Raw genomic sequence first — 13,303 nt, 5'->3', positions numbered from 1 at the left:
TGTCTTCATGTTGATCACCTGATCATGTGTCTTCTTTGAGCTTCCTGAAACTCTAGTACTAATAAGGTGAGTCATCAGTGGGAGAACAGAGAGAAAGAGCACATTGCTAAACTAATCAGCATGAAAAGCGGAAATAATAATGGCTAACAGTGTGTGTGAGTAAGAGGCAGTGACCCTCTCTCTCTCTTCTTTCTTTCTCTGTCTCTCTCGTTTTCTCTCTCTCACTCTCTCTCTCTCTCGCTTTCTGGTTATTTATTTGGAGCATTCGCTTGAGAATGGAGAATTGTGTTATTGGGGATTGTGTTATTAATGATGTTTTCAAAACAAAGTTCAGGAGGGAGCCCTTAGGGATGATTGACAGCAATTAACTCACCTGTCTTCCGCCGCCAGGATATTTAAGCCGACCACGGCCAGCTACCATGCCAAACATGCGCTTAGCTTATACACTCAACATAGCAATCATACCGACGGGCGAACTAGTGAATTATTGTTAGTGAAGAGTCTAGCATTTACAGTTTTTCTTGATTTCTAAAACACATTTTTTTTTAATTATGCCTCCTTTTCCCAACACTCTAAACACAAATCAATAACTACACACTCAACTCCCGGAACTTAAAATTTCACACACACACACACACACACACACACACACACACACACACACACACACACACACACACACACACACAGTCACAGACACACACACACAGTACACACATACTGTACTGTACTTAAACCTGAAATTCAAGCACTTCAAGCCGTTGAGATTTAATGCCTTGAATTGTTAAAAACTGATTGAGGAACCAAGGGGACAGCATGTAGGACTTACAGTTTATCTAAACTTAAGATCATATTACAGTATATTACATAACCTTGATATACAGTAGCTTCCATTTCAAACAGACTCAAAGAGTACCGCTACCTACATTTGGTTTAGTTAGAGACCGATATAATGGTATGAAAACAATATCAAGGAGTGTTCATTAATGTCTGGCTATAGCCTAGTGAAGCATCTTTCATCTGAAGAAACCCCCACATGCTGATATCTACACAAAAATGGTTATGGTAATGGTTATGGGACAAAGCAAGGACAAGGAATAAAACAGTGCCTTCACTTCCAGTCTTACATTTCACACAGCACCTTCTTATTTCACTCACTCTGTCCTCAATCTTTATTGGGAAAAAAACTGTGCTCCATGTCAGATGTGTATCTAATATTAGCCAGTGAATGGGGTTGGTGTGTGTGTGTGTGTGTGTGTGTGTGTGTGTGTGTGTGTGTGTGTGTGTGTGTGTGTGTGTGTGTGTGTGTGTGTGTGTAGATAGAGTCTGTGTGTATAAGAAAGTGTATGTGTCTGACTAAAAGAGAGATGGAAGAGCGAGGGAGGGTTAATTGTTGAGGGAGGAGAGAAGGAGCGATAGCACGACTGGGAGAGGAGGATAATTAGCTTGGGGACTCCTGAGAGAGGAAGAGAAAGAGAGATGGAGAGGCCCCCCTACACCCCTGGGGGACCCATCACACTTTCCACTCCACAACGAATTCTCCTCTTGATGTCTGGCACCTGCACAGGTGTCTGCAGGCATTTGCAGCTACCGCCACAGCTCTCAAAGCAGGACCACTGACAGTGGACCATGTCGGAGATGACAGTTCTGTGAATGCTGTTGTTGAAATGGGTATATTTCATGTGTTAACAGCTATTAGTACAGCTAGCAGTAGGCATGATGCAGTGAATAGATGGACAGTAAGACGGAGTGCTATGACAGACTGTAGATAGGCAGACAGATGGATGGATAGATGGATGGATAGATAAAATGCAGTGACAGAAATAGCAGCATTTCATTCAAGTGTGTGTGTGTGTGTGTGTGTGTGTGTGTGTGTGTGTGTGTGTGTGTGTGTGTGTGTGTGTGTGTGTGTGTGTGTGTGTGTGCAGGATAGTATAGGTGAACCTTGGTTTAAGTGGATTTTGATAAAAAGAAACAGAAATAGAAGTCATGATGATTCACCTTTAATTGTGAAGGATTGCACACAGTTACATATGACTGCAAACTTTTTATCCAGTGAACCCTTGGAAAGGTTCCATAAACATAGAAGAATCCTTGAAGTCTTCCTCTATGTGGTTCTAGAATGTTCCCCGTCTTTCTTCAAAGAAACTAGGACAAACCCAGTGGTTTCAATTAATGGCTAAGCCACCAGGCTGTGCCCATCTCGCGCGTCCCCACCGCTGTGACGCTCACGCCCCACAGCTGTTAGCACCGGAGTATGTGCTGGATTAATCTGGGATGGAGATCGCTCCTTTTGCGTCTTCATTCTCACATCGGCGCCAGGTGTTTGTAGAAATCCGAGACAGAGAGATCAAAGCTCTCTCTGTCACACACACACATACACCCTCACACACACATTCCCTCCTCCAACTCTTTCTCTCTTTCTGTGTGTGTGTGTGTGTGTGTGTGTGTGTGTGTGTGTGTGTGTGTGACAGAGAGAACCTTGGATTAAGTGTCTAACGCTAGCTGATGTCTGATGGTTTAATTCCCAGTATTCTGAGCCCCCACTTCACTGTGCTCTCACTTTGTTCCACAAACCCACTAAAATGCTCTCTCTCCCAGAGGTGAAATCGGAGGCTTTGATCACCACCAGGGTGCTGGCAAGCTCTTTCAAATCCTCCTGCTCTGCCAGCCCTTCCAGTGTTATTTTCACCTGTCATTTTTTTCATTCACTCATGCATTTCTCCACTCTTTCTTTCTTTCTTTCTTTCTTTCTTTCTTTCTTTCTTTCAGTGGCACTGTGAGAAATGCCATGTCTCTCTATCTCTCTTTCTCTGTCCATATCTTTTTCCATCTCTCTCTCTCCATCTCTCTCTCCATCACTATCTGTCTGTCTGTCTCATCTCTATCTCTGTGTTTATTTTAGGTTCAGAAGTCCATGATCCCTCTTTCCCTGTAGTAGTAGTGTATGTGTTTGTGTGTGTGTCTGCATGTTTATGTGTGTGTTTGTGTATGTTTGTGTTTGTGTTTGTGTTTGTTTGTGTGTGTGTTTGTGTGTGTGTGCATGTTTGTGTGTATGTTCATATGTATGTGTGTGTGAGAGGAACAGCAGGAAGCAGCAGGTGTCCTGGCAGCCAAGGTGCCCATGAAATGACAGCCATTTAAGGGAGCGGCCATTTGAATATCCCAATAAATTACTGCCCCCCCCCCGTAAAATCGCTCTCACTCACTCTCGCCCTCTCTCTCTCTCTTTTGCTCCTGCTATCCTTCCCTAATATGTCTGTCCATCATTCTCTTCTCTGCCTTATTACTCATCCTCTTCCTCTCTCTTTTCTCTTATTCTGTCACACTCTCCTGCCCCATTTTTTATCTCTGTCTTTTATTTTCAATTTCTCTCTTTCTCTATCTCTCCTTCTCTCTCTCTCTCTGTCTCTCCGCCTCTGCCAAGGAGCGAAACCTTTGCAGGTGGAAGGCAGCCTCTTCCTCTCCTCCCCACCACCATCAAAAAAAACACTTTAATACAGGCAATTAAACTCATCTCACACAGGATTATGGGTAATTACATGCAAATCCACTTCCTGAAAACCTGAGTATCAAGTGGATACATGAGTCACTGTATGTTTGCTATAAGGCTGGCCAGAAAGAAAGGGACAGGGAGAAGCAGAGAGAGAGAGAGAGAGAAGGGGGCATAAGGGAGAAGAAACGAGTGAAATTGAAAGTGAAGAGTGGTGACACCACGGTACTTAGTCTGGGGCCTTCAGTCAGGGGGTCAGAGGTTAACGCTGTTTGGAGTAGTTACCATGGAGATGGATTGCGACAGACTTATTCTGATTACAGAATCCACTTATTTCTGTGAGACAAAGAAACTTCACCACACGCAAAACGGAGCAGTTTGTCCAACAGGACAGAAGTCACACTGGTGACACCTATAGCTGGTCTAGTAACTAGATGTCTTCACAGTATGAATAAGCAATGCAAATCAGATATAATGAAGTCATGTTGAATACTGTTGAAGTCATTGTTAGAAAACCCTTGAATGGTTTGAGAAAAGAGATAGTTTGGTAAGTCAGTGCCTGTTTCAAGTCCATCAGCTGCTGCTCCGAGGACCAATGTGATTGAGTAGATCAAAATAAGGATGAACCAGGATGACTTCTAAAATGCAACACAGTGAAGTTAAACTAGTCATACTGTAGCTGTATGGTAGTTTTAGGCCCCTGTTGACGACGTAAACATCTTGTTATCTATCCAGCAGTTACCACAAAACAAAACAGTGTTTGTAAACAAACATGGAGTACTTGTAAGATGCCACTGGAGTCCAAACCTTATTGGATCAAATGTTCTTTGCCTCAGATCACAGGGGCTGCACCACATGCAGACTTGGCCCTTTGACTGGGTCTGTCTGCCAGAGCAAACACTAACCAAGTTAGAACACTTGGATGCACCAGGAGTGGCAGGCAGGATAGATGTCATGTGTGCAGTTTGTCAAATGCAGTATGAGGCGAAAATAATTTCCATGTGAGATGGTTAGTTCTAGTTTAAAAGGAAATGCTTAAAACATTTTGTTGCATAAAAAACAGCAGTTCTGCAAAATTGTGAATGCTCGGTATTATGTTTAATGCATCAAATTCACAAAATGCAGTTTAACCAAACAAATTTTCCCAAGCACTCCACGTGTCTTCATTTGGAGATGTTGAAAAAGGGAGCTCACACATTTTTAAAGCTTGTTTTGCAACCAGGAAACCCAGTATACAGATCCTCTGATTGAAGATTTATTTCTTCCTTTAGTTTTGCACTCAGATACTCCCAAACCATGACATGGACTAAATGCCCTTTATCCGCCTCATATGGTATGATAATAAGTCAGGATGAAGGATTTGATAAATTAAGATTATTAGGAACATAGCTGACTATATGTCCAATAGTGTACATTGTAGGCTTTGATGGGTATCTCAGCGTTTAAAAAAAGCCCTCTATGGTCTCCTTGAGTAAGAGTGTTATTCTTGCGAGGGTACTAGGGTGGGGGAATTCTGCTCCTTTAAAAAGATATGCTGCTGCTTCTGTGGTGTCTCAGGTTGCAGCTGAATCCTCTTATTCAAGGTGCCCTGTCTAGCCTCAGTTTAAAGTAAATCCTCCCTTTCAGGCCCGCCAAGGCCCCCACAGCAGGCAGATCCAGTTACGGGCCAAAGCAGTTACTCTTGATACATACAGCACTCATAAAATACACACAAACACTGGCACGCACACACACATGCACACACTCGCACACACACACACACACACACACACACACACACACACACACACACACACACACACACACACACACAGCGAAAACACACTGGCATACACACAAGCACACACACACACACACACACACACACACACACACACTCTGCATACACACACACACATACACAGAAAACATGTACACACACACACACACACACACACTAACAGAATGCACAGAGCTCATACTCACAGAGAGAGGGGGGGGAAATACAAGTAGTCCTTGTGCAGGTGAACACAGTGCCCATAGTGTGTGAAAGTGTGGTAGGAGAGAGAGGGAGAGAGATAAATACAGTATAATTAGAAATGATTTGACAAAACAAAGTGAGTTGTCATACCAGTAAAGTTAATTTAAATTGGAAATAAAAAAAGGCATCTCAGAAAATGAAAGATAAATGAGTTACTAAGGAGAGGAATGAAAAGAAAGGGAGGAGGTGGAGGAAGGAGACAGTGGCTCAGTGGCTCGGTTTCCAACCGTCTCATTTGCTTATTTTACTGTAAGTGTATTCATGGAAATTTGGCCAAAGAAAGATATGTGCGTGTGTGTGTGTGTGTGTGTGTGTGTGTGTGTGTGTGTGTGTGTGTGTGTGTGTGTGTGTGTGTGTGTGTTTCCATCCTCTGTCTAAGGCAGATTAAAAAGGGTGCCTTTACTAGTCAATGGAGGAGTTATGAACAACAGTTAGATCAAAATATATGTTTGTCAGTTCAACTCAGCCAATAAAATTACAACAAATATAATTTTTGTACAGTACACCACACTAGCTGGGAGTATCTGTTGACATTTTCTCTAGAAAGTTGGAAACGCAGCTAGAGAAGCGCTGGCAGAGTGGTCCTAGGTGTGGTTGAGATCTGGCCCCCAAATGGCCCTGATCCGTCAGCAGCAGCAGCTGTTTTCCTGAACACCGGTCCGGCAGGTGTTACTCCGTCGGCATGTTAATCAGGTGGGATTAAGGCTGGATGTGAGTCGAAATGTGATGGAAAACGTTTTAGATTACATCGCAAAGTCCGCGCGGAGATCGGAGAGCTGCACTTCCAAATGTCACACATGCTGGGTGCATCAATGATGTCTTGTTAAAGAGAGAGAGAGAGAGAGAGAGAGAGAGAGAGAGAGAGAGAGAGAGAGAGAGGGAGGAAGAGAGAGAGCTGGGCACGCCAAGGATGCCTTGTTAGAGAGAGAGAGAGAAAGAGAGAGAGAGAGAGAGAGAGAGAGAGAGAGTGTGCGTGCGTGTGTGTGTGCGTGCATGCCTGCCTATAATACCTTGTTAAAAAGTGTTTGAGAGAGAGAAGAAGGAAAGTTGCAATGAAAGGATGGTAGAAGCCCTAACTGGCTTTGAGGGCTTATAGCCTCTGTATGTATAGAAAGGAGTGTCCTTCCCCCTTAAAGCCGAAAATCCAGGGGTCAATACCAGATCAAATAAAATAATGGGATCGAAGTATGATAAATCGAAACAGCTTAGCTGCATCTGTGGTTTATTTTATTTTTGGATGTACACAAATTATCGTAATGAAGTATAAATTGATGGTAATTTTTTCAGTCAGTGGGAGATTCTTCGAGGTAGAGTGGGGCTGTTTAGATAACCTTTAGCTAGTGGAGTGGACAACATAAATTTACAGCACAGGATTGACTTCAAATGCAATCCTATCCATAGCTCAAAGGGAGTGTGTGTGTGTGTATGTGTGTGTGTGTGTGTGTGGTGAATGTGTTTATATGGCAGTAGTCTTTATTAGGCAATGATTGACAGGTTAAATAAGTTTACCGAGTATATATAAAAATGTCAACATACAGTCATAAATATGACGTACTGTACATGTCGATGTGGAGAGACATATTGACAGCCATTTCATATTAATTATACATATACATATGTCATAAGATTGGCTCATTTTGTATTTCATGACATTTTACATTTTATTTATTTATTTAACACCCTCAGCAGTGATCACTGTCAATATCACATGTTGTGTATTTTATTTCAGATGTTGATGGTATTAGTACGGAAACGGAACCTAAGACCTGAAAATATAGAATTCTTTCTGAATCTCACTTTTTTCATCCAAGAAAGAAAGACTATGAAAATAGTTTATGCTGCCCCCCCCCTCTCTTTCTTCTTCAGTTTATCGGGTAGTTTCTCCTTTGCTATCTTGGGCCAGTCCTGTGGTCTGCATTAAGGAGTGATCTGCTCGTCTCGTCTGAGAGGCCGTGATAAGAAAGGCTCTAAAGCTAACCATAAGCCTCCGGTGTAATTGAAGCGAGGGGCTTGGCCTGTCATGGAAATACAACACGGCAGCGGCGGTGGTTAAATAAAGGGTTGTTTGTTGTCACGTCTTGTTGTTACCCGGTGTCTCCAGACCCCCTGGTGTCCACTTTCTCCCCCCCTGCTGAATGGACAAGGCCGTGTGGTGGTGGTGGTGGGGCAGTCAGAGGAGCAGGTTCTTATCTGGTCAGTGCATGACTGCAGTAGATCCAGACGTTTCAGGGTCATGATCCAATCACTGAAATACTTTAAAGAGATCAGCTTTAGACTTTTGGTGGATTCAGGCATTGTGTGCCATTGGTATGCTTTGAGGAGACTTGTAAGACTTGCAAGTGGTTGATTCTGACATTTGTAGGGTCTCAATGGGACATTGCCATGGTTTGAGAAGGCTGGTTGTGTGTTGGTTACATCCAGGAATTCCACGGCCCTGATCTGACAGTGGTAGGGTTTGATTTGAAGAGATTGGGTATACATTGGTTAAACCAGGTACATTGGTTGAAGGTATTTTTTATAATGTTATAAAGCCTTGTTACATATTTGGCTATTGGCTTTTCACCTCCAAGTTTTTTTACTTTGTCACGTGACATTACATGTCGCTTGTGGTTATTTGGCCTGTAATCTCTGAATTACATTAACATCATATAGTCTGTTGCTAGTCACTGTATATGTGAATGAGACTTTACACCACAGTTGTAGGTACTTTATGATATTACTACATCATGTGTGCAGAAAGGAAATGAAAGAAAGGAAACAGGAAATACACCTTTTTATACCTCTGAGATGCAGTTCTACACATTAATCAGATTAGTTACAACTAAACATCATGAAGTAAATGAAGCTAATGCATATCCATCTCCAAGCTCAGATGGTAAAGCTGTTGTTTTGTCAGCAAGTTTATGATTGAAAACAAAGAATTGACTTTAAGGTTGAAGACATTGTGTGCACTTTACATCCCAACAAAAACAGAAAACAAAACATTGTGAGGACGAAACATTGAATTGAATACAGGATGTGTGTGTGTTGCTTCTGGGAGTGGAGATTGCAGTGTGCTGTTAGAAGAACAGCACAGTGGGAATAAGGAAAGTTCATTTGATGGAACAGCTGTCCTTTGAGCAGAACACAAGTGGCACGTGTTCAGTTAAATGACATAATGGGCCATTGTGTAACTTAATGTGACACTGTGTTAGCCGGGCTATGCCTGTGTGTGTGTGTGTGTGTGTACAGTGTGTGTACAGTGTGTGTGCATTGCCACTTCCTGTGTGTGCGTGCATGTGTGTAAGTAGTAGGTTTTTGTGTGTTTGTGCACACTACATGCATGTGTGTGTGTATCACTGTGTGTCTGTGAGCATGTGTATGTTCTTTTAAATCACTCTGGGTGTGTGTGTGTGTGGGTGGGTGTGTGTGTGTGTGTGTGTGGGGGTGGGTGTGTGTGTGTGTGTGTGTGTGTGTGTGTGTGTGTGTGTGTGTGTGTGTGTGTATGTGTGTGTGTGTGTGTGTGTGTGTCTGTGTGTGTAGAGCAGATGATTGCTCTGAAAAGCACACATTTCCATCTCAATGCGCTCAGAGCTCTGGCTGTAGGGGCTATTTTGTGCAATTATTCCAGCATGTGGCATCCAGTGTGCAGAGCATTGCAAAACAAAATCAACAGGAAAAGCCTTCTCCCCCTCCTCCTTTAGCACTCTCTCCTTCTCTTCACTCCTCTCCTCCTTAATCTCATGCAATCGTTCATTGTCTATTAGAATAGACTAGAATACAATAGACTTTATTGTCATGTCAGGCATGAAAATTGTCTATTCCACTCTCCACTCATCCTTTTGGTTTTCTGTCCTTTGTTTTCCTCCTTCATATTGTCCACTCCTCTAATTTCATTCCTCACTTCCATTGGTTCAGTCTTTTCTGTTTCTCTTCTCACACCCCACAGCTCTCTGATTTGTAGAATGCGTTATTTTGTTCATTCGCTGTCTCTTTCCCCTCCATCCTCCTCCTCCCATTCTCCTCATGTCTTATTGATCTCTGCCTACCTCAGTAGCTGAGTCAACTTCCAATAGGCCAGAACATTTATGGGAATCACACTTATAAAGAGCTTATATGTACGTTTTACACTGGAATGGCATAATGCTCTTCATTATGCAAGATTATATGCAAGATTATATGCAAGGTTATATATAGGTTATATATTTTTTTGTTTGATTCAGTGAAGGTCTGTTAAATGTAATGACAATTCTGGTGGTTGCACACAATCCTTGGTAAATGGCAACCAAACATAGTGGCTTGGACCGTGCCATAAATAATTACATAAACAAGCAGCCATTCAACAGAACAGGAAGGGCTGTAATATAATTGACTCTTTAGCTCAAATATCAACAACCTTTTATGAACCTGAGATCACTGTATTAAAATGGACAGACATTTTCTCTTATGGGTCCCCACCCACACCCTCTAGCCCTGTTTTCCCCCCTCTTAATTCCTCTCGTCTTGCCTCCACACGACTCTGTTGGACTGTTGTTTCTCTCTCTCTGTGTGTGTGTGTGTGTGTGTGTGTGTGTGTGTGTGTGTGTGTGTGTGTGTGTGTGTGAGAGAGAGAGAGAGAGAGAGAGACAGAAAGAAAGAGAGAGAGAGAGAGTGTGTGTGTGTGTGTGTGTGTGTGTGTGTGTGTGATTGAGTATGTGTTTGGACTGCTCCAGATGGCTGATAGTCTAACAGATGCACTGTGCTGCCCCTTGCCTGTGGTTAGAGAAGCAAGCTCTCCATGACCTCTCTCTTCCTCTCTCTCTAACATTTTTTTCTCTCGCCATTCTCTCTCAAACATTCTATCTTTTTCTCTCCCTATTTTCCTTATTGTCTCTCTCTCTCTCATGCTTTTAGCATCTGCCTCCTCACTGTGGTTAGAGAGTCATAGTTAGAGGAGGATACTCTTTCCCTCTCTCCCTCTCCCTCCCGTCCTGTCACTCTTTATAATGGCCTGCCCATCTTTCACATTCTGCCCTCATCCTTCCTCCATTTATTAAAAAAAAATATGATCTGTTGTGCTGTGGTGGTGTTAGGGTTAGGGTTAGGGTTTTTATTGTTCTTCTTCTCCTTACTCTGTTTTATTCCAGCCTTTGTCTCTGGCTGTATTTTTGGGTGCTTTATGAGCGAGTGAGTGAGTGAGTGAGTACCCAGTGTTTTCCGGTGCGGTTACTCTGCTGGGCTGTGAGAGCACAGACGGAATGTGGCTCTGTGACGTCGTCCGCGCCAAGAGAGTGACTCGAGTGGCCGAAACGCAGCAGCTCTATTGGGACCAGGGTGAAGGACAAATGGCTTAAGCAGGCTGGCGTGATTCTTACCCATGTGGCAGTCAGTGGGGCTCAGGCTCCCGATGGTAATTTAGTTGGCCATATGAGTTATATTTGTCAAATTTGACTTTGCTCATTTTTGTCGATTCAGTTAATAAATTGAATCATCTAAAGTGAGGGTAAATAAATGGTGTTGAGGTGACACCACTGGCATGGTACGGGAGACATGTTGCGTTCTTTCTTCTTGTATGATGATGGTGAAATGGTACAGGCACAGGGTATGTATCCTCACAGCTGTTCACTGGCCTGAGCGCTTCTCTAATGGTTGTTGAACCTTATCTTTTCCTATGAATCTGGAATGGTCTAGCAATCCAGCTGATGGACAATGCCATTTACAGCAAGAAACAGCCGGTGGGCATAAAGCTAGGGACGACTATCAAGAGCAGTGCAGTAAAGCAACACAAATGTACTTTGCTGAATTCAGAACCTTGACATAGATGTGAAGGTGTAAGTTATAAGACATGGGGTGGGGGTTTGATTGACAAGACATCTAGAGGTCAGAGTTCATATGGAAAGCTCATATGGAAGATGTTGCCTTGAACTTTAAACCTTCACATTTCAAATACACGTCCCTTGTACACTGCTGTTGTCATCATACTGTTGTCAAAATAATACTCGTCGTCGTCGTCCCTTTTGGCACGTTCTTCATGATGGAAGTTATTTTGGATGAATGCATTTTTTTAATATTTCACCTTTGTCCTGATAACATGTTGAGTCTGCTCTTCTTGTTCCATCCTTTTCAAAGGCTCAGTAGAAGCAAACTAATTGTTTGAATTAATGCAGATCTGAATGGTTTCCTCAGAAGATGTGAATTCCATAATTTCCCCCCATCTGAGGCAGTCATTATTAGCAGCACAAAGAGATGACAGAGTGAAATGGGTTTCAAAAGGCTCTTTACAGACTCCTCCTGTCCTTTCTCCTCTGTCATTATTTCTCACTCCTTTCTCCACATCTCTCTCTCCATCACTCTCTTTTTTCTTTGCCAGTCTTCTTTGCTCTTGTCTTTTTTATCTTCTTCTACCTGGCACTTTGATTCCTCTCTGCATAAATCACTCCGTTTATGTGTGTTGTACTGCCCTTCTACCCTTAGTTAACCCCCTCCCTCTTTCTCTCTGTTGATCTCTCATGCTCTCTCTCCTCTCTCTCTTGTTATCAGCATCTCTCTCTCTCTCACACTCACTCACTCACTCACTCAATTGTTTCTGTCACTCTTCTTCAATTTATTCCCTTTTTTCCCCCCCTCTTTTACACTCACTCTCTCCATCACAAGCATGCTCTTCATCACTATCTCTCCCTCAATCATTCTCTCTCTCTCTCACACACACACACACACACACACACACACACACACACACACACACACACACACACACACACACACACACACACAGAAACACACACACACACACAGTATTTAACTACAGTCCTTATCCACTGTCTCTGTCATCCATTCACTCTTTCTCTCTGTCATCCTTTTACTTAGTCCATTCTTACCATACCCATGCTCAATCTCATCTCATTTCTCTCTCTCTCTCTCTCTCTCTATAGAGAGAGAGAGAGAGAGTCAGTGTATATATATATATCTCCATTGGATCTCTCTCTTTATCTCTCTCCTCCCTCCACCATTTTCCATTTTCCACCTGGGCTCTGGAAGCTGACCAAGTGCTTTTTAGATAATGAGGTGGCGGGCTCTGTCTTGTCGCTTTGCATGTCGAGCTGCCTGTGGACTCTCATGAATAGCAACACCTACAGCCTGCCTTCTGCCTTCTGCCTCTGCCTCTCCCACTGGCTCCCGTCCAGGCTCGCTGGTGGCGCTCTGTACAGCTGAGGGGACTCAAGTGGCCCAGCGATTATCAGTCAGGCTGTGAGGAGGCTGTGTAGGCCCTTCAGTGGACATCTTGTCCTATTTGTCGCTACTGTAGTAGTCTCTGTGGTCTCTATGCCACCCACTTCTCTCTTTCAATTTTACTGTTAGCTGTACAGGGTGGTTGTGAAAGTGCAAGTTCTAGGACAAGTATGGAAAATAATAAAAAGTATGGAATATAAATTGTTGTTTTCAAGACCTGTATGTTCAATACAGTAAGACAATATCAAAGGGCACAGGTAAAACACAAACACACTTGTCTTACAAAACTATCAAAAAGGAGAGGTCTACTTTACTTAACAATCAGTTTGGAAAAATGTGAATTTGTATTTGGGAAAAGGGCAAGCACCCTGTGTGTTCTGTGGCTACAGTGCTGTACCCTTCTCTCAGTAAATTTGTCTGAATCTATGTGCCTGCTGTTTCTGCTGGGTGGGTAGTAACCCTATGGTAGTAACACAGCTACTTGTAACAAGACCTCTTCATATTCCTTTCTAAATCTGTACTTCTACTCATTACTCAAGTAAGTTTGTGAGCCAGTAATCTGCTTTTTACTCAACTACATTTTCCTATTTCCTTCGTTACAA

The 13,303-nt window shown here is 42.8% G+C and overlaps 2 protein-coding genes across 6 annotated transcripts in view; both read left to right on the top strand.

Annotated features, from left to right (window-relative positions):
• LOC121700696 (fibrous sheath CABYR-binding protein-like) overlaps positions 1–1,378 on the top strand; it is a 35,379-nt gene extending 34,001 nt beyond the window's left edge. Inside the window, exon 26 of the mRNA XM_042083836.1 lies at positions 1,366–1,378. The gene's annotated coding sequence lies outside the window, so the exon portion shown is untranslated. The remainder of the gene's footprint in view (positions 1–1,365) is intronic.
• Positions 1–13,303, top strand: part of znf385c (zinc finger protein 385C) — a 166,851-nt gene that overhangs the window by 55,044 nt on the left and 98,504 nt on the right. The window lies entirely within an intron of this gene.

Source organism: Alosa sapidissima, chromosome 24 (genome assembly GCF_018492685.1).
Source record: "Alosa sapidissima isolate fAloSap1 chromosome 24, fAloSap1.pri, whole genome shotgun sequence".
NCBI classification, from domain to species: domain Eukaryota; kingdom Metazoa; phylum Chordata; class Actinopteri; order Clupeiformes; family Clupeidae; genus Alosa; species Alosa sapidissima.
This window is presented reverse-complemented; position numbering and strand designations above follow the sequence as displayed.